General features: G+C 49.0%; 1 protein-coding gene across 3 annotated transcripts in view; it reads right to left on the bottom strand.

The window, feature by feature from the left end:
* POC5 (POC5 centriolar protein) overlaps positions 1-25,000 on the bottom strand; it is a 373,162-nt gene extending 348,162 nt beyond the window's left edge. For 2 of the 3 annotated variants that reach the window (XM_085632288.1, XM_085632289.1), the window contains exon 1: positions 24,866-25,000. The gene's annotated coding sequence lies outside the window, so the exon portion shown is untranslated. The remainder of the gene's footprint in view (positions 1-24,865) is intronic. The other variant, XM_085632290.1, reaches the window with a different exon arrangement.
* Between the last annotated feature and the right edge of the window lie 1,446 nt (positions 25,001-26,446).

The raw sequence follows: 26,446 nt of genomic DNA, 5'->3' as shown, positions 1-26,446 counted from the left end.
CTTCTGCATCCTCCATCCTCGTCGGGACCTGCTGGCGCTGCCGCGGACCGTTGTAACTACCACCTTCGTTGGGACCTGCTGGCGCTGCCGCGGACCGTTGTAACTACCACCTTCGTTGGGACCTGCTGGCGCTGCCGCGGACCGTTATAACTACCACCTTCGTCGGGACCTGCTGGCGCTGCCGCGGACCGTGTAACGACCACCTTCACCGGGACCTGCTGGCGCTGCCGCGGCCCGTCCCGCTAGAACACCGAGCTCGAGGATTGTGAGCTATCCAACATATCATCGCATCTACCAGATTGGTAACCAGACTGTCCCGCTACCCCCTTTCCCAACCAAGAGACTAGAATCGAGGGGACCCCTGAGTCCAGACCTCCTTGTACCATTCTATCGTACCTAAGAGATCGCTTATAAAGAACGTTAAAACCTTATCCTTGTGTGGTGTACATCTGTGGGGGGGGAAGTTACTCGACTGTACGATCGCTGGAGACGGCTCTCCCCGGAGACCTCTCCCCTTGTCCTCGGCCGACCCTCCCGGTCCGTCTAACATTGGTGGCCAGCGGCGCGATCCGAATCAACGCGTAATCGTACAGAGAGTAGCTCACCCCACGAGGAAACCACAATGTCAACCAAAGAGAGCGGATCCACCGAGAAATTCCAGATGGAGAAATTGGAAGAGTACAGCCATCGTGAATTGAAACAATTCTGCATTGAACTAGGCATTGCTACCACCGGCCTGAGTACCAAAGACGATTTCAAGCACGTCATTGAGTCGTGGGCAGAAACCGGGGCCGCCAGATCCCCGGACCAAAACATTGCAGCATCAGAGAGGAACACCACGGCTCCCGAAGAGCGAAGAACGGGCCTCTCGCAGGAAGAGATCCAAGAGAGAGAAAAAAAACAGACTACATGAGTTAGAAATGGCACGGCTCAAAATGGATGGTGAACTAAAATTAGCCGAACAAAAACTGAACCTAGAGCATCTGCGGCTCCGAGAAGAACGGGAAGAAAAACAGAGGCAGAGAGAGCTCGAAGAAAAGAGATTAGCATACGAACACAAGCGCAAACTGGCAGAAATAGACCTACGGAAGCAGAACAAAGAACTGGAGGTGCCCGAGCGACCGCGCACCCCGGGAGCGACAGAAAAGAAAGTCCACATCCCCAAGGATGTCGTTCGAGAGTATGTCCGAGAGGACGACATACAACAGTGGTTCAAGGCCTACGAGATCGCCATGACCTCCCACCGGATCGATTGAAGTGACTGGGGAGCCGGTCTATGGGGGAGGTTCGTCAATGAAGGCCGCGATGCCCTGTTACAGCTCCCAGACCATCTGATGTCATCCTATGACCACATGAAGGCTGCCCTCCTCACCCGATATGGGCTCACACCCGAAATGTACCGCCAGAGGTTCCGAGACTGCACCCGGATCCCGGGTACAACTTGGGTGGAATATGTCAACTATTTCAGCCGAGCCTTCGAGGGTTGGGTCAAGGGAAGCCACGTAACGACCTACGAGCAACTTTTTAATCTCATGGTGTGGGAGCACCTCTCTAACAACTGCTTCGTCGAGCTCAGGCAGCACCTCCGACAGTAAATTGACTGACCCACGGCAACTCGCCGCCGAAGCTGACCGGTGGGAAAGCACCCGAGTGGGCCGGAGAGGGCCGCACGAACAGAACCGGAACAACCAAGGTCAGCACCGTCCCCGAGGAGGAGGAGGAGGCCAGGGACGAGGAAGAGACACCGTCCCGGCCGCTCCCGCTGCCAGCACCCCGCCCCCGCCAGCCGGGGCAACCCCCCGATGCGCCCGGGGTTCCGAGCCAATGTCACGTGTCACCGATGCCAGCGAGTCGGCCACTACGCCAATGACCCGAACTGTCCACAGAACCAAACTCCGAGACCCCGCCAGGTAGCTGCCGCCGCCCTGGGGGGGGAGAACAAATCTCCGAAGAACAGGAAGAATACGAGCAGGAACAACAAGAGTGGGAACCGGCCGCCATGGTTCTAGCGCGCCTAGGGGGAAGAGACATGGTCCCGCGGGCTCCCCTACCCGCCAACACCAGAAAATATAGTCAGTGGGTGAACATTAATGGACGCCGGGCCGAAGCACTACGTGACACGGGGGCCAGTGTGACGGCCGTCCGCTGTCACCTGGTAAAACCAGAGCAGATCCTGCCAAACATTCTCTGCCCCGTCCGTTCAGCCGACAATTCGGAGAGTCTATGTCGGATGGCCTGCGTCCCCTTCGAATGGGGAGGAGTCTCCGGCATGTTGAAGGTGACGGTCCGAGATGATGCCCCCGTGGACTGTCTCCTGGGGAATGATCTTGAGAGTTCCCCGTGGGCCGCCGTAGAAAGAAGAGAGCACCTGGGGATGTTGGGCCTCCCGGACTGGGCGTGCGTAACCACCCGGTCCATGGCCGCCCGTGCCATCCCCCGACCAGAAGAACCAGAATGGCCAGCACCTCCTCCCCCGATCGCTCCAGTAGAGGACACCGACCATACCGACCCCCCAGAGCAAACCCCCGAAGGGCTCACTCAGCCCCAGGACCTTCCCAACCTGGCTCAGTGGTGTCAAGAAGGGGGGCCCACCCAGAACAGTTCCGTCAAGAACAGAAGACCTGTCCCTCCCTCGAGGGACTCCGCCAGCAAGCCCTCGCCCGGAGCGCAGGGGACACCACCGGAGCCCATTGGATCTATTGGGACAACGACCTATTGTACAGTGAACAGAGAATCGCGGAGTTAGGGGCCAGTCGAGTGCTGGTGGTGCCCCTCCGTTTTAGAGACTTCCTGTTAAATTTGGCCCACGATGTCCCTCTGGCTGGACACCTGGGCCAGGACAAAACCTACAGTCGCCTGGTGACCCACTTTTTCTGGCCAAAGATGAGAAACGACGTCCTCAACCACTGCCGGTCCTGCCCCACGTGCCAGGCCAGCGGGAAGAGCGGCCGCAAACTCAAAGCACCTCTGCAACCCTTCCCAGTTGTCACCACCCCGTTCGAGAGGGTGGGAATAGACATTGTGGGGCCCCTGGACCCCCGTACAGCACAAGGACATCGGTTCATCCTGGTACTGGTGGACCACGCCACCCGCTACCCCGAGGCTGTGCCCCTGCGAACTGTAACAGCCCCGGTGGTCGGCCGGGCCTTAATGGGGATCTTCTCCCGGGTGGGCTTCCCCCGAGAAGTCGTCAGCGACAGAGGCACAATCTTTATTTCGAAGTATATGAAGTCCCTCTGGCAACAGTGCGGGGTCACCTACCGATTCACGACCCCCTATCACCCTCAAGGAAACGGACTAGTCGAGCGGTTCAACCGCACGCTCAAGGGAATGATTGGGGGGTTGGAAGAGCCCCTCCGTCGCCAGTGGGATGTACTACTTCCGTGCCTCCTCTTCGCCTATCGAGAAGTTCCCCAGAAGTCCCTCGGCTTTAGCCCTTTCGAACTCTTGTACGGGCACCCTGTACGAGGGCCCCTCAGCCTAGTCAAAGAAGGTTGGGAGATGGCCCCCCTAAAGACCCCTCCAGACGTCTTCAAGTACCTCCTGACCCTACGCAATCAGACCAGGCGATTCAGAGAAATGGCGAAAGCGAACCTTGAGGCCAGTCAGGAGGACATGAAAAAATGGTACGATCAAAATGCCTCCTCCATCGAATTCGAACCTGGCCAACAAGTGTGGGTGATGTCCCCCACCGAACCATGTGCCTTACAGGACAAGTGGACGGGGCCCTTCAAAGTGGTCGAACGCAAGAGCCCCGTCACCTATCTCATCGATATGGAATCTCCACGGAACCCCCTCCGGGTCCTCCACACCAACAGACTCAAACCCCACTTTGTGCGCTCGGAGCTCAGCCTCCTGATGGCTACAGACAGTGGAGCGGAAGAAGACTCCGAGCCTCTCCCTGATCTCCTGAAGACTCGTGAGAAAGATGGGTCCGTGGACAGGGTCCGGCTCTCCGATGCCCTCACCCCGGAACAGCGCCAAGGCTGCCGGGACCTCCTGCTGCAGTTTGCTACCTTGTTTTCCCTCACCCCAGGGGTCACCCCCTGGTGCTTGCACAACGTGGACACTGGGGACAGTCCCCCTATCAGACACCGGGCGTACCGCGTACCAGATCGGGTACGGGCCTGCATCCAAGAGGAGGTATCAAAGATGCTCACGCTCGGGGTCATCGAGCCCTCGGACAGCAGCTGGGCCAGCCCGGTCGTGCTGGTCCCCAAAGCTGCTGCCCCCGGCACCACTCCTGAGCTCCGATTCTGCGTCGACTATCGGGGCTTGAATGCTGTTACCAGAACCGACGCTCATCCCATTCCCCCGAGCGGATGAACTGATCGACCGCATGGGGGCTGCCCGCTACCTCAGCATCTTCGACCTGACAGCGGGCTACTGGCAGATTGGTCTCACACCCCGGGCCCAAGAACGATCCGCCTTTTCTACCCCCGATGGCCACTACCACTTCAAAGTCATGCCATTCGGCATGAAGAATGCCCCAGCTACTTTTCAGCAACTGGTGAACCAGGTCTTGGCGGGGCTCGAGGAGTTCAGCGCCGCCTACCTGGACGATATCGCTGTGTACAGCCGCCACTGGTCCGACCACCTCCACCACCTCCGAGAGGTCCTGCAGGCCCTCCAACGGGCCGGCCTCACAATCAAGGCCAGCAAGTGCCAAATTGGTCAGGGGTCCGTGACCTATCTCGGACACCAGGTGGGAAGCGGGCTGGTGGCCCCTCTGCAACTCAAAATCGCTGCCATCCCCCAGTCACGCAGACCGAGGTCCGAGCCTTCTTGGGGCTCACCGGCTACTACCGGCGGTTCGTGAGGGACTATGGCAGCATTGTGGGGCCCCTCACGGGACTCACATCCAAAAACCACCCGAAGAAGATCAACTGGACCCCAGACTGTCAAGCGGCCTTCGAGAAGCTGAAAGCCGCCATGTGCACTGCCCCTGTGCTCCAGGCCCCCCGACTACAGTCGGGAATTCATCGTACAAACAGATGCCTCCGACCATGGCATCGGGGCGGTCCTCTCCCAGCTGAACTCCGAGGGACTTGACCAACCGGTGGCCTTCATCAGCAGACGCCTCCTGGCCCGAGAACAGCGCTGGAGCACCATCGAGAGGGAGGCCTTCGCGGTGGTGTGGGGCCTCAAAAAGCTCCGGCCCTATCTCTTCGGTACCCACTTCCGGGTGCAAACAGATCATCGACCCCTGCAGTGGCTAATGCAGATGCGGGGGGAAAACCCCAAACTATTGCGTTGGTCCATCTCCCTGCAGGGGATGGACTTCACTGTGGAACATCGACCGGGCCAAGACCACGCCAACGCAGATGGCCTGTCACGCTTTTTCCGCCTCGACGAGGAGAGTCCCCAAGAGGATGGGTGACTCTCCCCGCCTTCAGCTGGGGGGGGGACGCATGTTGGACAGGCCACATGAAGGGCTTGCTCCCTCCCCGCATGACAGGGCCCGAGCCCCGGCCCTCCAGGTGTTACCCACAGAAACAACCCGCACCCAGTCTCCAGACGGGACTCCTGCCCCCGGACATCTCTGTATCATGGGGCCGAACCACTACCGGCTCCCTCGCCCGGCCCGACCGCCATCTTGGACACTGCACCACGAGGCCGCGTGGCCTCAGCTCGACCCTAACCCTGGGCCTGGCCAGGCCCCGACATCCCGGCACCACCATCCACCCAGGAGGTGAACGGATCACTTGGCAGGTCGATGGGAGAAAGATGTGTCGATGGCTCTCCCCCGCCAGGTGCCGATCGCCCCCCAGCTCCCCCGGGCGCTGGCTCCACCCCCCTGCTGGGTGTCTGGACTCCCTCATCCCGGACCTCCCGACCTCCAAGTGCGAGGGTCCGGACATCAAAGGGCGCCAGACCTATAACTGGGGCAGCTCCAGAGCAGGAAGGCAGTTGTATCCTGGAGTCGAGAGACACCGAGAAGAACTCATCCTTGACGGACTACCGGCGCTGCCGTAGCCCTGCGTTGTGAACTATCATCCTGCCTGCTGGCGCTGCCGCGGCCTTCTGCATCCTCCATCCTCGTCGGGACCTGCTGCCGCGGACCGTTGTAACTACCACCTTCACCGGGACCTGCTGGCGCTGCCGCTGCCGCGGCCCTTCCCGCTAGAACACCGAGCTCGAGGATTGTGAGCTATCCAACATATCATCGCATCTACCAGATTGGTAACCAGACTGTCCCGCTACCCCCTTTCCCAACCAAGAGACTAGAATCGAGGGGACCCCTGAGTCCAGACCTCCTTGTACCATTCTATCGTACCTAAGAGATCGCTTATAAAGAACGTTAAAACCTTATCCTTGTGTGGTGTACATCTGTGGGGGGGAAGTTACTCGACTGTACGATCGCTGGAGACGGCTCTCCCCTTGTCCTCGGCCGACCCTCCCGGTCCGTCTAACACCCACCAACGAGGCCTAACCGCCCTGCTGCCCTCGACGAGACGCTGGTGATTGGCGACTGGCGGCGACTGGTGCAGTGTGTGGAGTTCGCGGCTCGGCCGCCCACGCATACTACCGGCGCCGGGTGGCGTCCGGTGAGCGGCCATGGGCAAGCCGGACACGCGGCAGCCGAAAATCACCTTCGACAAGTCCAAGCAGAAGCCGCCGGACCCAGACCCGGACCTCCGTGAGGCTGAGTCTTCTCGAGCGGACCAGAGTGGTGCTCAGGATGTGGACATTAAGGCCATGTTTCAGGAACTGAAAACAAGTTTACATGGCATTGATGGCAAAATGGATGCGCTGGCGGCCCGCATGGACGGAATCACGTCTCGCATGGACAAACAAGAGGGAAGAGTGGAATCGCTCGAAACACGTGTGGCCGACACGGAGGAAAATCAGACCGGCCTTGCCGGTCAACTGCGGGGCATGGATAAGATCCTGACACTCATACAACAGAAAAATGAGGATTTGGAAGCGCGCTCGAGGCGCAACAACGTCCGCATCACGGGTGTGGCGGAAACGACGGACATAACCAACATGGAGCTCTTTGTTGAACAAATGTGTAAGGATCTGTTTGGGTCGGGTTTGTCTTCGATGTTCCTGGTCGAGAGGGCTCACAGATCATTGGGGCCCAGGCCTAAGCCAGGTGCACCACCCCGGCCTATTATTGCACGAATCTTAAATTATAGGGACCGGGACGCGATCCTACGAATGGCAAGAGTCATGACAGACGTGCAATACAAGGGCAACCACATCGCACTATATCCGGACTATACGATGCAGGTTCAGGCCGCTCGAAGGGAATTTTTGCCGGCGAAGAAACTTTTTCAACAGGCGGGCACCAAATACTCCCTCATCTACCCTGCTAAACTCCGGGTCCAAGGTCCCGGTAAACCGTCCTTCTTTGTTGATGCGAAGGCGGCTCTGAAATATGCCAAACAACTGTTAAAGGACCAAAAGTCTCAGGCACCTGCAGATGACCCGGACCAGCGGGACAGGCTAAGCGATGTTGAATGACTGCTCATGTATGCTTCTTGTTAAGTCGCTGGGTATTGCCTGTCCGCGCCGTGCTGTGCCATAGAGAATGTTTGATTCCCTGGAGTACCAATTTCAGATGCTGGAAGGGAGCTAAGCAGGACTGCGGGATTGGGAGGGGGGGTCCTTGAGCTGGTACACTAGGCCCGCGCTCGATCGCCCTGTCATGAGTACAGGGCTTGTGGGTGGCCAACCTGCGTACCTCAAGGGATGATTCCCATTCATTGTTCACATCTAGGGACTGTAGTTACAGTTGTCGTAGTTGGGAGGGGGACCTGGGAGGTCATTGCACAACCTGATTGGGGGGTTGGAGCGGGTGGGGTAGGGGTTTGGTCGTGGTTGGGGGTTTTTGTTGAGTTCTATTTAAGTTTCAGAGCTGGGTCGGAGGAGGCGAAAACTGCTATTGAATCGCACATTGTGCACGGCACGCTGCCATGTCGACAGTCTCCTAACAAGAGGTGTTCTGGCATTTGCCGGGCAGGATGCCCAGATGGCCGGGTGGGATGCGTGCTGTCTATCAGAGAAGGGTTGCAGGGAGTGACGCAACGAGGAACAGGTCCGTGGCCTGTTCGAGTTTTATTCCAATGCTTGGTGCCGTGCGGAGGTTCCCTACCTTGTCGGCGGGCTTACAGATTGCTGATGCATGGCCGCCCCCGTATGCTGAGACCCGCTGAGTTGGAAATGCTTGCTTCGAGATTTGGCAGGAATTGGCCGGGTGACTGGGGGGTTGGTGTATGTGTGCTGCTTGCCCGAACTTTGTTAACACGTCTGGTGCTGTGAATAGCATAAAGTGTATTACCTGGAATGTACGGGGCATGAATGATAGACGGAAAGTGAGACTGATACAGGCCTTCCTAATTAGAAAAGGTGCGGACATTTGCCTTCTACAAGAGACGCACCTGACGGCCAATGCTGCGCAGCTGCTCAGGCACAATCGACGGGGTGAGGTAGTCCACGCTCACTATTCTAACTACTCTAGAGGGGTGGCGATACTTATCAGAAAGGGGCTTCACTGGAGGACGCAAGAGGAAATCAGGGACGCAGGGGGCAGGTATGTTCTGTTGGTCGGTTCGCTGTGCGGCGCAAGAGTGATTCTGGTGAATGTATATGGCCCGAATGACGATAATCCAGAGTTCTACGTGGAATTGTGGCATAGGGTGCGGACCTGTGGCGATATTGTGGGGAGGTGACTATAATGTGGTACTGTCAGATACTAAAGATAGGCAGGGCACAACTCGGGAACATCACCCCAGGGCGTCGGAGGCGCTTGGCCATATTATGCAAGAGGCAGGGCTGGTGGACTCCTGGAGGACACTGCACCCTGAGGCCCGCGCCGGTACGTGTATCACAGCTCATCGTGCGGCCTGGTCCAGATTGGACTTCTGGCTGCTGTCCAGAGATTTGCACTCATCGGTGTTAGAGGTGACTCACATGCCGCGGTCTCTTTCTGATCATGCCCCGGTTTGCTTGACGCTATCCACGCCGCCGCAGTATATTCAGCCGTTTAGTTGGAGGTTCCCCTCCCGTGCGCTGCGCGACCAGGTCTTCCAGCATTCTTTGCGGGAAAGACTGGAGGAATACTTCGCACTCAACGAGGGCTCAGTAGATTCACCTGGCGTGCTCTGGGAGGCCTGTAAGGCAGTAACCAGGGGTCATTGTATGGCGCTTAAAACTGGGGTTCTGCGCTCCATAAGAGATACCCTGAGCAAGTTGGAATCTGAACTTGCCCAGCTTGAAGCTGCGATGATGGCGGCCCCTTCTGGTGGGGCGAGTGCAGCCTTCAGGACGAAACTGACCAAGTATCAAGAGGAGGCGGAGAGGGAGGTCGCGTTCTTGTCCAAAGATTCTCAGGCCAGACGTTACGGAGAGGGTGATCGAGCTGGACGAACACTAGCAAACATGCTGCGCCCGCCACGTGGGTCGGAGCATATTCTTGAGCTACATGGGTCAGGGGGTGAAGTGATTCGAGATCCTCCGGCTATACTGACAGTGATGACAGATTACTATAAGGTCTTGTATACCTCTAAGGTGGCACCTGATGACACTATTATTAGTGACTACCTGGACACCATAGCACTCGCGTGGTTCAGTAATAATGCCCGACAATATATGGACCTACCCTTCACGCAGGAGGACATTCGAGCGGGGATAGCCGCTATGCCACTCAGCAAGGCACCAGGCCCCGACGGGCTGACGGCGGCCTTCTACAAGGAATATGCAGACCTACTGGTCCCACAATTGCACAGTGTTTTTGAGGAAGCGATGGAGTTGGGCATCCTCCCTACCTCGATGCGAGAGGCCCTTATCATTACGCTGCTTAAACCTGGCAAAAATCCCGTTACCCCGGACTCATATCGCCCACTCTCGCTAATTAATCTTGACGCCAAAATTTACGCGAAATTACTCGCTGACCGTCTGAAATTTATGCTGCCACAGATAGCGTTGTCCGATCAGTCGGGCTTTGTAATGGGGAGGTCCACTTCCCACAATCTAAGAGTGCTGTTTGGGCTCCTGCATTATTTGGATCCCAAGGTGCAAGCCGCGGCCGCATTGCTTGACGCCACTAAGGCGTTCGACTCATTAGAGTGGAAATTCCTAAGGGCGTTATTCACTCGCATGGGTTTCAGCCCCTCCTTTGCCAGGCGTATTGGAATACTCTATAATCACCCGACGGCTAGGGTGCGGGTTAATGGTCAGACGTCTGCCCCGATCCCCATAACCAGAGGGACTCGGCAGGGCTGCCCCTTGTCGCCATTGCTGTTCGCCATTGCGACGGAGCCGCTGGCGGCTCGTTTGCGCCAACATCACACTCATCGCAGTATCGGCTTCACATCGCGTGGCCTGCTGGTGTCTATGTATGCCGACGACATAACCATATATATGATGAATCCATCTGACAACTTTGACCCACTGATGCGTGAGGTGACAAGATACAGTGGCCTCACAGGTATCGATATCATCTGGTCGAAGTCGGCGATGTTCCCGCTGACGGACGGTACGAGTCAATGCCTTACGGAATTCCCGATTGACTGGGTCACTGATGAGATTAAATACCTGGGCGTATGCTTTAGCCGATCGGTGCAGGAAATATGGCTGGCCAATTTTGGTGTGGCCGTGGAGTGGCTGGAGTGTAAGGTGAGGCGCTGGAAGGCGCTGCCGCTATCACTGATGGGCCGCATAGCAATTGCTAAAAAGGTGGTCGTTCCTAAGTTTCTTTACTTATTCGTAAACATCCCCCTGCCACTCACTAAGTCGTTCTTCCGTCGGCTTCGCTCCGCCTTGCTTGAACTGGTCTGGGCGGGTAAGCAGCCCAGAGTGGCCTGGAACCTCCTCACACTTCCCTTCCGTCAGGGAGGACTCGCGGCCCCGGACATGGAGCTATATGCGTACAGTGCTCAGGCCCAATCCCTGCACTTCTGGCAGCACCCGATCCCCTACCAGCCGCACGTAGCTATCGAGATGGACATTGCGGCCCCCTGCCCCCTTCGTGCAGCGGTGTATCAGAGATACAGACGCTCCCGGGATGACATTGATACTGTTGAAATGGTACGCTGGGCCTGGTCAAGCATTGCCAAACGTGCGGGCGTTGATTTATATGCGCCGAGCATGCCCCTTGCGGATAATCCACTATTGGGGCCATTGACGGACGCGGCGGTGGTGCGGCGGGCGCAGGCCTGCGGCCTGAAGGTGGCGGGAGACTTGTACCCGGACGATACCTTCCTTGCATTGCGGGATATGGCGGCAGCGCTGGAACCGACGGCCTCGGAGCTTCTTCTCTACTATCAACTGCGGTCTGCATGCAAAGGCAGGTACCCTATGTTTCCAGATGCTCCGCCGACGCTTGCGGCCCTGGAGGACGTACTCTCGAATTCCTCCGCGCGCAAACTGATCACACGTATTTATAGAGCTACTCAAAACACAGCTCCGGTTGCGCACACTGACTCTAGATCCTCGTGGGAATATGAAGCGGGGATTTCTATTACCGAGAAACAGTGGGAGTACTGTTGCTCCCAACTTGAAAACCTATCCCCTAATTATAGGCTGCGGTTGGTACACTTCAACTATCTGCACCGGACTTACCGTACGCCCATGCAACTGTGTAGGATGGGACTGCGGTCAGATGCGAACTGTTGGAGATGCGGTGAGAAGGAGGCCGCGTTCTATCACCTTGTATGGGTGTGTGGTCCCATACGCGACTTCTGGATTGCAGTCTTCAATACCGTGGGGCAGATTGTGGGGGTGGAACTGGAGCCGGACCCACTTGTGGCCCTCTTGGGATTCGTTAGAAATGTGCCTAAAGCCTCACGTAGGCTTGTGGCCCTTTTGCTATTACTTGCTAAGCGTCAAGTAGCGCTACACTGGAAGAAGAAGACGATGCCGCCGAAAGTGGCGGCCTGGATAAGAGCGGCGGTGTACTGTAGGGAGCAGCTGACCTCATACTGGGACCAGCTGCCACAGCGCTCGAGGCCTGTAGATATATGGCAGCCACTGGTGGATTGGTTGGCTGGAACGTCAGCGTTGGCAGATGACTAGGCGGTCTGACTGTGGCGACGTGGCGATGTTGGAGTTTGACTGTGGTGCGCTGTACGTGGTGATCCGCCTGACATAAGTGTTCTGGGGTTTGGGGCTCGCTTTCTGTGGGGGGTTGTCAGTCGATTGCGTTGTCTGGGTGGGCTGTGGGCGCGGCGTGAAGGTGCTTATGACATTTCGATTATTCATTGTTTGCTTCCTTCCGACTCGGGCTCTGTTATTTTTGTTTTGTTTGGTCCATTGCAAAATGTGGTTTTGCTGTTCGAATGTCGAACCTCAAATGCTTGGGCGGAGTTCCGCCTCGCGAACTAGCTGCCTGCCTCCGGGTTGTTGGCTGAATAGCAGTGTACTCTTTGATGGAACAATAAAGGTTTTGGAAAACAAAAAAAAAAAAAACAAAAAAAAAAAAAAAAAAAAAAAAAAAGAAGATCTTGTTGCCAAAGTAAATTTTAATGCAAAAAAAAGTTATAACAGTAAACCAAAATCTGATGGATGGAGTAAATCCAGATCGTACAGTGAACCACCCAAATGCTATAGATGTGGAAGTTTGGAGCATTTCGCTTTTGCTAAATCTTGTCCCGCGAGAAAGACTAAATGTGGTGCGTGTGGTATATATGGGCATTACCCTAAAGCATGTAGAAGGAAAAATAAAGCTGTTAAGTGTGTCCAAGTAGATACAGATTCCGATGATGATGCGAGCAGTAGTGATGAACAGGTCTCAGAATGTTCTGGAGCTAGAAAGAAAAAACTTCTTCTCAATATTAGGGATGGATGCTTGTTGATTGAAAATAAACCAGAATGTTGGATCCACATAGGTGGAGTGCGTGTGAGAATATACGCTGACTCAGGTTCACCCTATTCCATAGTTAATGAAGAGGTATGGAAAAAAAACTTCATCGACAAGGTTGGTTCAAAACTTTTTCCTTTGGACATGGATCCTGAAGGTTATGGGGGTGAAAAAATTGATATTATCGTTTTTCGGTGGTTCAAATTTGAATTTAAAAATCGTCAATCCTATGGTAAGTTATATATTTCCAAAAAGTGCCCATCAGTTTTGGGATGGAAAGACCAGGGAAATTTACATACAATTCTTGACCCCAATTGAGTAGAGAAAGTACTGGTAATGGACGAGGGAACAAAGGTTGGTGAAAAACTTTTGAAAAAGTTTCCTTCCGTTTTCAAAAAAAACTATTGGCATGTTAAGGGATTTTGAACACAAAATAATTCTCAAAGATAACGCAGTACCAAAAATTCATAAAGTCAGGAGTGTTCCAATTATCCTAAGGAATGATGTTGCTGCAGAATTAGATAGACTAGTCTCTTCAGACATAATTGAACCAATCGAAGCTTCATCTTGGGTTTCTCCCTTGGTCGTAGTTAAACGCAGTAATGAGAAATTGAGGCTGTGTGTTGATTTGCGCCACTTAAATTAAAATATTGTGGTTGATCAATTTCCTTTGCCGAAAATTAATGAAATGATAGCTTTATTAAAAGGTGCCAAATGGTTCACCACAGTTGATTTATCAGCCGCATATCATCAGATTCCACTTTCAAAAAGTAGCAAGAAACTCACTGCCTTTATCACCCCACAGGGATGTTTCCAGTTCAAAAGGAGGCCTTTCGGCTTAGCATCTGCTGCGGCCGTTTTTCAATGCCTTATGCATAAATTGTTCGCTAACGTAAAAAATACCAAATTTTTTCAAGACTATATTCTAGTTTTTGGTAGAAACAAAGTAGAACACGATAAAACTTTAGAGACGGTCCTATCAATATTGGAATCTAAAGGTTTGACCATTGAGTATTCTAAATGTACCTTTGCCAGTGATCACGTCACCTATTTAGGTCATGTCATAGATAGTGAAGGAATTAGACCTAAGCCTAATCTAGTTGACGCAATAAAATGTGCGCCTGCTCCTAACTGCAAAGATTTTGTCAGATCTTTTATAGGTCTGGCTGAATTTTGCTCAAAGTACATTCCAAATGTTGCTGCTAGAACCTATAACATCAGGCAACTCTTAAAGAACAAAGTTAAATTTGATTGGTCACCTGAGTGTGAACAGGATTTTATAGATATTAAGGATTGTATCACCAAAATTGCCTCCTTGAAGAGTTTTGACCCTGATGCTCAAACTATAATCACAACTGATGCTAGCATAAAAGGTTTAGGAGCTGTTCTTGCTCAGATTGATCGCAATGGCATAGAACATATTGTGGCTTATGCCGCCAGATCCTTGTCACCCACTGAAGAGAAATACTCAACTATTGAGAAAGACCTTAGCGTGTGTTTGGGCTGTTGATCATTTTCGTGCTTTTGTTTGGGGTAAGCAGTTCATTTTGCGCAGTGATCATAGACCTTTACTTAAAGTCTTGACCACTGAAGGAACCATAAACACTTCACCTAGAGTGGCTAGACTAGCAATTAGATTACAAGATTATTGTTACAAAATGGAGTATCTTCCTGGGAAAAAAATTGTATTGCAGACTTTCTTTCGAGGATGCCCAAACAACTGGATGTGTGCGAAGATGAAATCTGGAATTCATTTCAAATTGCCTATGTACAAGATTTGGGGAATTCTGGCATTATGAAAGACAAATGGGAGAGAGAATATTCCAATGATGATGAATTATCACAGGTAAAATTACACCTTGCACAATCTTGGCCAAGGAAAGTAGCTAGCGACCACCCTTTAAAACCTTTCTGGGAAGTTAGGTTTGATCTTAGTGTTCAGGATGAAAGCATTTGGCGCGGTGAAAGAGTCATTCCCCCTAAAAGCTTACGCACATCAATAATAGCGGTGTGTCATGAAGGACATTTTGGTATTGTCCGTTCCAAACGCACTGTCAAGACTTCGTTTTGGTGGCCTGGCATGGATTCCGAAATTGAGGCATTTGTAAGAGAGTGCAAATCCTGTAAAGCCGCTGATAAATTATTGGTCACTTTCAAACCTCCTTTAAGTACAATGACTAGACCCAGTTCACCTTGGGAACATACTGCAATTGATATCATGGGTCCCATTGGTTTAGAGCACAAGTACATTTTGGTATTAATGGATTTATATTCTAAATGGCCTTTTGTCAAAATTGTAAGCAAAGCTGACACCGATACTGTCCTTCATTTTGTTGATCAATCATTTATAATGGAAGGGATTCCTTCCGTCTTATTGAGTGACAATGGTGTTCAATTTTCATCAACCAAGGCCAAAGAATATTTCAATAAACTAGGAATTAAACACAAAACTACTTCTTTGTACAACCCAAACAGTAATGGAATGGTTGAGCGCTTCAACCGTGTTATTAAAAATACAATTCAAATGTCAAATAAATGTGATGATTGGGAAACTCAAGTCCTAAAAATGGTTTGGGCTTACAGAGTTTCTATATGGGATGCCACTGGATATCCGCCTTTTGTCCTTATGCGTGGAAGAAATCCTAGAACCAAATTCACTCCTGGTTGGCTATTTAAATCCAATGTTGTACATTGGTCTGAGGATTTGGTAAAAGAAAAAGGTGATGCTGCTCATATTAAGAGTAAAGTGTGGTATGATTCAAAACATGGTACTAAATATGCCAGCATTGACATTGGACAATGGGTAAGACTAAAAAAACCTGGTAAGACTTCTAAAGAAGACAGTAGCTTTTATGAACCTATGCAAGTTATTGAAATCATGAATAATGCTGTACGTCTCACTGATGGTAAAGTGTGGAATCTCAAGAGGGTAGAAAAATGTTCTCCACCTTCAATTTGTACTGAGAAAGCTCCTTACTGGTATGATTTGCTAGGTAATGACAATTCTGACACTTACTCAAGTGCATATTCTCCTGTGGTCATCAATGACAACACTGTAACTGTTTCTCCTGTTCTAGATTCACCCGTTTTAGAAACTGAATCAAGAAGTTCAGATGTTACTATTCAAGATGAACTTAATTTGAATTCAAGGTTTTCCAAGCGTGAAAAAAGACCACCTGTCTGGTTAGGGGATTATATTTCAGAAAGTTTCCCTTTGTAATATTTTTTTTTTTAAGCTTAATTTTTCGTTCTCGTATCAATTTAGTTTGTGCCAACTCACTCAGTTTCATCTAAATGTTAATTCTCTCTCCAAAAGGAAGGGGATTCCATGTTATGATGTTATTTTTCTTTTTTATTTCTTTGTTATATTCAGGAGGGGATGTGTTATGTTATGTAAATTAACATAGTTTACTGCACGCTCGGTGTCTTCGCGTTCCATAGAACATGGAACGCGAAGCCGCGGGCGGTTACTTTATGAAAGATTAGCCGACGGCCTGCTGACCGGTTGTGCTGCCCCAGGTCAAACAGGATTACTTTAGAAGCCATCCCAGAGTTATTGGATGATCATTCAACTACTGTACAAGTCATTTTCACATCATCAAGCTCTTGAAGTCATCAGCAGACTGTAGAAACTAGGCCTGATGATTTGAGAATGATGTGCAAATTACTTCTTGATTACTTCACAAGGTGGTTTTGTTCCTGAGGACTAGAGGATGATTTGAAAATTACTTTCTGATTACTTCACAAAACAAGATTGTTCCTGATGATTTGAGGAGGAGTACCTGATTACACATGTTTTCTAATGTATGCAAATAGGAATCGCAGTAGTTATTCCGCAGTGCACTGCTGGGGGCCATTACAGTGACGCAAGTACATTGAGAGCAACTTTACATAGCAGTTTTTTACATTCAAAGTGCTTTTATTTTGCATTCCTAAAGTTAGTGTTTTTTAATTCATTCTATAATTGTAAATTATTATTTTGCACAGTAATTCCACCTACAGCCTAGCACGTGTATATATATATGTAGTGTGTGTACACACACACGCACGTGTGTGTATTTGTTCATTGCTATATTTTATGATTCCCAAAAATATGTAATATTTAAATAGTAATATAGTAGCACAACTGTACAATTTTTTTTTTTTAACTAATCATATTAGGTACTCTTAAAAAACATAATATATGTGGCTGTTATATAAGGAATACACAGTTCCACATCCACAATATTATGTGTGGCAGTTATATTAAAAATAATACAAGTCAGATAAAGTGTTGAAACAACGTATTGGTATTGCTCAACTTCCCTTGATTAAATCACTTAACCTCCCTGTTCCTAAAAAAAAAGGCTTTCAAGTGCAGAAACATCTTGTTCTTAAGCGCTCTGATGTCTTTTGAACAAGTTTGCGCTATAAACTGCACTTAAATGCTTTACTTCCGACGCAAATGAAAATGTGTGGTGTCTCACCTGCTTCTACAATTATTAGCTCAAACAAGAAAAATAAAAAGGCGTGTAATGATGGTGAGCACATCCGCAGAGAATTTGATGTTTGTGTGTGGGTATAAATCAGGAACAGGTTGACTTTGCCAATGCTTGGTGTCCGCCAGGTAAATTGCACCATACATTTGTTGTAGCCCCTTCTCCGTTTCCTTTGTCCATGTTTTTCATCGGAACGGAAGCGGAAGTGCAGTCCGAGTGGGAACGAGGTCGAGGAGCAGAGAGAAAGAGTTACTGTGCCGGGCGGGCAGTACCAATGATTGGAAGTCAGTGCTGTGTTCGCTACAGAGGGGACGGAGAAAACATACTTCTATTTTGTTGGTATTTTTTCGGGGAATGGAAACGGGGGAGAGGCGTGTGGGATTTCCAGCCTCTCTCTTCAACCCTTTGGTATTTTGTGCAAGAGCAGGAGACCGCCATTTAAATGCAGCTATTAGACGTAGTGTTTCATTTGGCGGGAGAGGCGAATGCAGAGTTAAATGTTACAAATTGACACAGAGGTAGTGATGGTTTTAACAGTCGCACATCAAGATCTAAACATTTCTCAGGTTAACAATTAATCCATAAATTGACGGTGCCCGTCGGGGTAATAAGGACATCCCACTACCAAAGATGTAGTATGAACAGGGCCTTCAGAAGAGCCTTCTACCAAACATGTTTAGAATATTTAGAACTACCCCGGCACTCTAGCGTATAAGTTGCAATGTCAACCAGTATTCCAAAACAATGTATCTACACAACCATAAGTAACTTTACATATGATTGAAACTGTCCCCTGAAAAAGAGACCGAATGTGTCATAAATAGCTTCCCTAAAGAAGCCAAAAAGAACATCAATGAACAAACATGAATTATGTAATTAGTATTTGCACAGTTTAATATAGTACTTGATTCTTCAAACACTGTACATAATTCAGATACACAAATTGAATATTTTACTATCTCATTTGTAAAACACAATATACAGTGTCATGACCCAATATGGAGATCTGGTCTGAATTTTTTTTCCTCAAGACAAGTTTTTGAGAGAAGACCAGAGGAAACAAACACCCCGAAGGGAAAAACACTCCAAAGTTGCCACCCTATCGGGGAAACGATGCAGGACAGCCGAACAATCCAAGACAGCCGACACGTGTTTCGTTACAATATGTAACTTTATCAAGGCTAAGATTCCAGAAGAAGCGGCTTGTAAATATCACATATTCCGATTAGTTGGCCGTCGCCGATTAGTCCACACCAAGTACTAAGATATTCCTTAGCTATTTCATAAAAGGAGACTTATGAAATTGTATTCCAGTTCAAAAATCGTTGGCACAATGTATATACCAGATAATAGAATTTGAGGCGCTGGAAGGACTGTGAGAGGTCCTTCTGAGCCACAAGTGTGGGCAGCAATTCGGGCGTCAATGTGTAGGAGCAGAGTTAAATGTATTCACGAGGTCTGCCTCTCCATTGCGATCTTTAACAATCATGCTTTTTTTCTAAGAGATGGGCCCCTCGAACATTTGGACTTGCATGTGAGGCTTTGTTTGGAGCCCTGCACGGACTGTTAAACGGATCACTTCCATCGAGACATGGGTGCCAGATTCGAGTCTCAGCGCTTGCTCAAACTCCCTTGATTCTGGGCAAAGCATTTAATTTCCCCGTGCCTAAAAAAAATGTCATTAATGTGTCGTTGTGTAATGTAACTAAGCGCTTCAACACTTTAGGGTTGAGTTCGCGCTATATTAAACTGTTTCTCAACCAACAATTTCTCCTCTCATTAACTTTCTAATTGCGCCACCGAGCTCCATATGTCTTATTTGCGTTCCAGTCTACCCTTGTGTATCCCGCTTGGAGACTGGTTTAATAGCTCCTTGAAAAACTGCCTTCCGGTTTGGTGGACTGTACTCTCAGACACTCTGATTAGAAAGTCGAAATCAGCATGGATATCTAAAAAACAGAAATGTTTGTTTTTGCGTATGTGTGTACTTGTGTGTGAATGTGAGTGTCAGTGTGCATTTATATGAATACGTTTGCCTCTGTGTGTGCGTTTTTGCACGTGGGTGACGCACACAACGCGCACACTTGGAATATTTTCATTTTTAGGTCTCGCCTGGCGAACGCAGGTCGCCAGCGAGATCTATTGTTGCCGACTTGCCTCGGAAGGGGGACAGGAGATGTGCACGCGCAGGCTTTTGGCGGATTTGAGTTGGTGTACGCGCCTACAGCCACGCGGCGTGCACATCTCCTGTCCCTCTTCCCTCGCAAGCCAGCATTTAGTTTCACTTTCGACATATGGAGAACTCACCCGGTCTGCGGGGGGAATCCTTCTGAACGGCGGCTTCCGGAGCACTCCAGCTCCACTACTGCCAGCACGACGCGGGGCTCTCTCCTTATGCATGGGAGCCCCGCACTGCTATCTGCCGCTCTTCACCCGGGCCCCCTCCTGGGACCCGGGACTTCAGCTCCCACACCGGCTGCACGCGAAAGTGACAGGTACTGCGCATGCGCGGGCAGCCCTCCCAGGTCTCCTCCCCAGCCCGGAGCTGCTTTCTGTTTTGCTTGTTATTTTGAGAGGGCGAGTACCGGTGTTCCGTCGTTTCCATCTCAGTTTCATGTTTCCATCTTAAGCACTGGAGTAGCCTTGATGGTGAAGCGGAAGTTCAGCAATTTCTTGTTTGGTACAGGTTACAGAAGCACAGACAATTATTAACAAAATATCCGATTTATGTGAGTGCAAGTGTAATATGCTTACAGAGCGGCACATGGGAAAGGTCAAAGGTGCGGAGATGGGACTGGAATGGAGGCGGGCGCAGTATTTGAGAGAAGATGTTTTATCTAAGTTCTCTTCTGAACCAGAGTGACTGCATCTCTTGACTTAAACTATGGCAGCAGCAGAATTCCCAGAGGCCTTTAGTGTTCGGCTGCTCCTGTGCGGGCTGCGATGGATATCTCGCTCAACACTTCGCAGGGCTGGCTCTCGGTCTGCCAGGGCTTGGAAATAAACATGATGTAGTTTTCCTGTGGCCTGCGGAAGGTTTCCCTGCATGCCGAGCTTGATAGCATATTATTGTGGTGTTAAATCTTTCTGCATTGTGTCTTGGTGAGCCTGTGTTTTTTTTTTTTTTTAAAGATCTGACAATTCACTACTGGGATCTCAAGTAATGATTACGTCGATGAGTCAATGAGTTTGAGTTAGCCATTACTTCAGATTTTTTTTTTCTTTCAGCTAAGTCCGGATTTATGTTTTTTTTTTGCCCATGTAGTTCTCCTGTTTTAGGTGTTAGAAAGTAAACTAGTGTGCTGTGGCTGTGGGGTCCGAGACAGGGGTAGCAACACGGTTTTATATCTCTACATCCCCCAGCACACTTGAGGCAGGAGTAGCCATCGCAATGACAGTAAACTAAAACAAGCATTTGCAATGAAATAGGTCTCGCATTTACGCAAGTTTGAGCTATTGGCATTGTAAATGTCATTGCCTTTTATTTACATAGATAAAAGGCATTGTCATTTACAATGCTAATAGCTTAAACTCTTGCAAATGCGAGACCTATTGCATTGCAAATGCTTGTTCTAGTGATGGCCTCCCCGACTGCACCAGATGGACACTGTCTGTAAAAGGCGGCCGATGATTACGTCATTTCTCCTAACATTTATCATTGCGCGCGCACAGCACCATACCCAGTGCCTAAAATTCACAAGAACAATATCACACCAGGCAGTTATTTTCCATATTTCTCAATAATGTTATCAAATCAGTGACTTGCATATTTAAAAAAGGGACGCTTAAGATGTTACATTCAGTATAAACTACACAAGGAAAGGCGAGCAAATCTTTTGTCCCCTATAAACACCTCCAGGTTCTAGGGAAATGTACCCATGTGGGCCAGCTGTCTGCTACTTTGTGGTGTAAACAGTGCCTCTGGGAGGTATGGTAGGGTCAAAATACAGGGTATACGTTATATATTCGTATCCACAAAAGAAATGGAAGGGGAATGGATGGGTGAATGAATGTTTGGTTGGATGACCTTGATGGTATGGAAGGATGGGTAGGTGGGTGGGTGCGTAGGTTGGTGACTGATTGGACGCGTGGATGTATGATTAGATATATTGAAATGGATGTGAGACTGAATGGATGCCTGGGTGGGTGAATTCATGTTTGTCGTATGGATGAACAGGCAAATGTGTGGGTGGATGGGTGGATGGGTGGACCGATGGACGGATGATTGGGTGGATGTATGTATGGATGAATGCATGCATTCCCACAGGAAGGATAGATGTCTATATATAGCGGTTTCCTTGTCACTGGTTGCTCAGCTTCAGGGCACTTTCATCCTGTCTTTGTGATACACGATGCACATCTCAGCCAGCATGCTCATTTTTCACGAAACTTTAAAAAATAGTTTCCCACTACTTTCGAACAAGAAAGGCAAGTTAGATAAAGGGCGTTGGTCTCTAACATAATTTTGTATGGCATTGTAGATTCACTAGCTATAAATACGTGTTGGAGAGGGACTCATACCCCTGCCCAGCCCCCGCCTCCACCCCCCTAAGGTTCAGGCTTCACAGAGACAGAGTGCAGGTCGAGGAAAGAGCGCAGCATCTCTCATGCTAATGGCTTTTAATAATACTTTAGCGAGTATTAAAAGAGTATGTTTAATGAAAATCTATTAGCCTCGCGTCCTGGACACAAATTCTGGGCGGAGGGGGTCGATAAACCTCACACCGAAGTTAGCTATCTAAATAACCCAGCGAGGACTCCCGCCTTGAGATGTGTTAAGACGCATGTAAAACCCTGAACCCGGCGATCGATCGCCATAAATATTTAATGCCAGAAAGAACACAAATCTATCTTTTATCTATCTATCTATCTATCTATCTATCTTTCTTCTATTCTATCTTCTTCTATTCTATCTTCTTCTATTCTATCTATCTATCTATCTATCTATCTATCTTCTATCAGACAGACCCACGTCCGCAGGCGCACTTTTACCGCCTTGAAAGTTTGCACACAAATTATTTTTATAACCCAATTAAGGTAGAAAGTCGGTATTTGATTCAATCAAATGCTATATGTTACTATATCTTAAAGGCGTATTCGCTCGAACGAAAGCATTAGTGATTGGAAAGACAGTTTTAAAGTGAATACTAGAAAATGTATGTTTAAGAGATTATGTAAATTGCACTAATGTGCATTTTTTCAGTGGCATTAATATGTCGTCAAAACCACCACAATCAACTTGTGTCTCTAGTCTGCCAGGCTGCCACCCACCTCACAGTTTTTGGCTGCCTGTACATCCATCCATCCAAGTGTTGAGCAATCTGTATACCGTCCCGTCCACGGCTCTGGCTGGCAGTACACCCAGCATCTATGGATCTAACTGTCTACAGTACTCTACACTGAGCCATCCATGGCTCTGACTTTCTGCACACCCATCCATGTATCCTTTGCTCTCTTGCCGTATTTGCGTCTCTCACCTTTTATCTGTCTTTTAGGGTCGAACCAAGGCTCGTGTGTGGCTTGGTGTCTGATTGTTTCTGAAATAGAGACGTGTATTACATCTCCATGTACACCGCCTTCCTGATTATGACGTGAAATTACTACTTATCAATGCCACGTGACTCTACAAGAACACACTGTGCTGGAAATATTTGTATGCAAATTGTTGTCCATGACACGATTCCCGCCGACGGACATAGCTGGGCGCTGTGACCTTTGCAACAACACACAGGCCTTGCCTTTAATTCATCTTGTGTGTTTAGTGCTGCGCTTGATGAAACGGCCTATCGGATTCGGGCCTGTTCCAGTAATTGAAGGTGTTCCAGAGAGCAGGATTCGCCACTGAGACAAGAGTCACTCAGCGACCCGGTCCACAACCTTGCAGACACATCCGCCACACTACACAAGGTGAGATACACAGTGTACACATCGGATCGTAGCCCCACCCCCCATGAACATACCACAACTCGATGAAAAGGATGTTCAACCGTCTATCAACCCGTCCACCCAACCCACCCATTTATCAGTCAAAGCACCCATCAACTGTTATGTATCTGCCTATCCGTCCATTCTTCTGTTCATCCATATGTTTATGTATCTATCCTCCATTTAGTAAATGTATCCATTCTGCACCCCTACCAACTTACTAAAGCATCGAGAAGCCGTCCTGCCCCCTCAGGCTACCCAACCACCATATGGCTGCCCCAAAATTGATTCATCCAAACATTCATCCATCAGCGTGTGCACTTGTTCACCCAATCCGCTCAACAAGCCATCCTTCCATTCAACCATGGGGTCACAATGGTGATATAATCCTAAATAATCTATGCTCATTTTTGAGTTATCATTAAATCATCCTGGAGTAATCCACACTCATCATGAAATTATCATGGGATCATTCCAGAGTAATCAACTTCCATCCTAAAGTGGTAATAGGACCATCCAGGAATAATCCACAATCATCCTTAAATTGTTTGGAGCCCATCCTGGACTAATTCACACTCATCCCAAAGTTGTCAATTAGTATTCGTGGAGTTGTAAAAGGTTATCACTCCCTGCCAGTGGAAGTCATCAGAACACCATCCTAGAGTAGTTTGTGATTACAGTAAGAGTCATCCCATTTAAATATTTTCCCCTATAGGCATACTTCAGGATGGTTTGGGATGACGTCCCCAGATAATTACAGGAATAGCTCAGCTGAAGTCATCAGATGGCTTCAGAATGATCTTCCTTTTTGACCAGAGGCTGTACCTGCCTGTTTTCTTGGGAATAAAGATACCTTCTTCATTAAATCATCTATTGACCATGATTTAACAATGCAACTAACTAGAAGTGTCCTGAGCTCTATCTACAACACATATCTAAGCCTTTCGCCCCATTCCTCCCATCTCTGTGGTGTGCTCTCGCATTGTGGCACTTTCGCCTGGACCAGAAGTTGCATGCAGGTGTCCTGTGCCTGATCTAAGTAGCTGATGTTTTCCAGAGAGAGTGGAGCTCTTGTCTGTATATGAACGTGACTGATGCACAAAACCAGTGGTGGGAGTCAGTTCATAGAGGGTTTCTGACATTTAATGTAATACAATACAAACTGGAAGGCTTCAGTGGTGACTTCTCACCACTAAGAAACCTAGGTTCCGTGTTGCAAAATCGTGAGGGCCAAAATTCAGTAGCAAAGGATGCATAGCAAAAACCTTCTTAGTCACTTAGGATATGCTTCTTTGAAAAAGCCATATTCTCCGGGAATACCTTGAATCGTTTTCTGCGGACGAAAACTCTGCAATACTAATACATCTGAATAAAATAACGTGCCAAAAGAAATTGTGTGCCGCAAAATATACAAGTCAATGCCGTAATACCCGGGGAAGGGGGTCTTTAACTACTATGGCGTCATACTAATAATTAAATATGCTACATAAATGCGGATACATGGACATATTACAAAAACTAACTTACATAGATAAATAGAATTAAATGGTTTTCTTAGTTCATGACTCCACATGCGGCAGATGTACTACTTTATAGCCTGGAACCTACAACATGATTTGCTGTTAGTCCGCGCTGCACCCACTTTACCACCTCTCACCTTTAATCTATGCTGGGGACCCCTGCTTTCCCAATTCAGATGGAGACTTGTCGCTTTCTCTGCGGCTTTACCTTACCAGGAAGTTTCCGACAGTTTCAAACTGCCGGTCACCAACAACGTTTCCCTTCATTGGCTGCTTGCAATCCAGGGTCATTCATTGATTGGATAGATGTTGAGCTCCACAGATCTCTTGCACGACCCAACCTGATAGGACGAAAGTACTCTCACTCGTCGGTCGATCGCCATGGAAACAGAAGCTCAGCGTATCTTGAGAGGGCACTAGTGAATTTAGTCCCTCTTCTATTGCGACCTGGAGTCTGAACACTGGAAGGGAAATGTAAGTGCTGAAAACCAAGGTTCGAGCCTCGGGGTCGCGTCCACTTCCTGTGATTCTGGGCAAATCACTTACCCTCCCCGTGTCTGAATATGTCCTTATGAGTTCGCGCTATATAAATCTGCATTTTAAAAAAAAAAAACCTACGTGTGATTTTCTGTATACATTTCTTGGAATTAATATTTATGTGAACTTGGAACGGTAAGTGACGAATTCTAGCAGGAGTCTTTGCGCAGATGTTGTTGGCTGCCATTCTGCGGACTTGGACTTTTTTTTGTTGCATATTTATATAGCGCGAACTCGACCCGAAGGTATTGGAGTGCTTTACATGGGCACCGTATTTACATTACACTTTCAGGCACGGGGAGATTAAGTGATTTGCCCAGAATCACAGGATGTGGACGCGACCCCGAGGCTCGAGCCCTAGTTTGCAGCACCAAAGTCGGCAGTCTAGCGGACGCACCACACCCTCTCCCTTGGGGCTGCGGGGTACGGGTAGATAGATCTAAACAGGTGAGGAAGACCCCACAAGGGTGAGACGAATATGGGTGCGACGCATTATCCGCCTGCTGTCTGGGCACACTCTCTCCTAAGGAAGTCTTCAACAAATCTCCTCGAGAATTCCCACCTCTGTTCCGTGGGCTATCACTCACCATTGGTTTTGCACACATCAGTGCTGGCTGGTTAGAGCACTTTCCTTGCCCCTCACAGGTAGGAGGGTAAGTATATTATACATGTCATTTTAGTAAAATCAAAATGTCTTGGCTAACGAAAGACTTGAAAGAAGCATTTGCAATGCAGTATGTCTCGCATTGCTTAAAGTTTGAGCTATTGGCGTTGCTAATAATAATGCCAAGAGCCATCCCATTACAAAACAATCGCAGCACTTGCGCTTTAGCTTTAAACATCTAAAGTGCGAGTGTTGCGGTCCATTTGTAATGCATTAGCTCTTCCATTGCTGAAAGTTCAAGTTATTGGCGTTGCATTAGTATTAACAACGCTAATAGCTCAAACTTTCAGCAGTGCGAGATATTTTGTATTGCAAATGCTTGTTTTTTAATCCTATCTCGGTCTCGACCTGTTTAAGGTTTCTGTGAACATATTATCCCAAAGACATCAGTGTTTACGCAGATAGCTCCCAGTCAATGTGACCGGGTTTTCACTGCTTCTTGCAGCCCATTCCAAAGCTTGAAGGAAGACATGAAACATTACAAAAACACACAGCTGCACTACACACCGCGTGCTTA

Source organism: Triturus cristatus, chromosome 2_1 (genome assembly GCF_964204655.1).
Source record: "Triturus cristatus chromosome 2_1, aTriCri1.1, whole genome shotgun sequence".
Lineage (NCBI taxonomy): Eukaryota > Metazoa > Chordata > Amphibia > Caudata > Salamandridae > Triturus > Triturus cristatus.
This window is presented reverse-complemented; position numbering and strand designations above follow the sequence as displayed.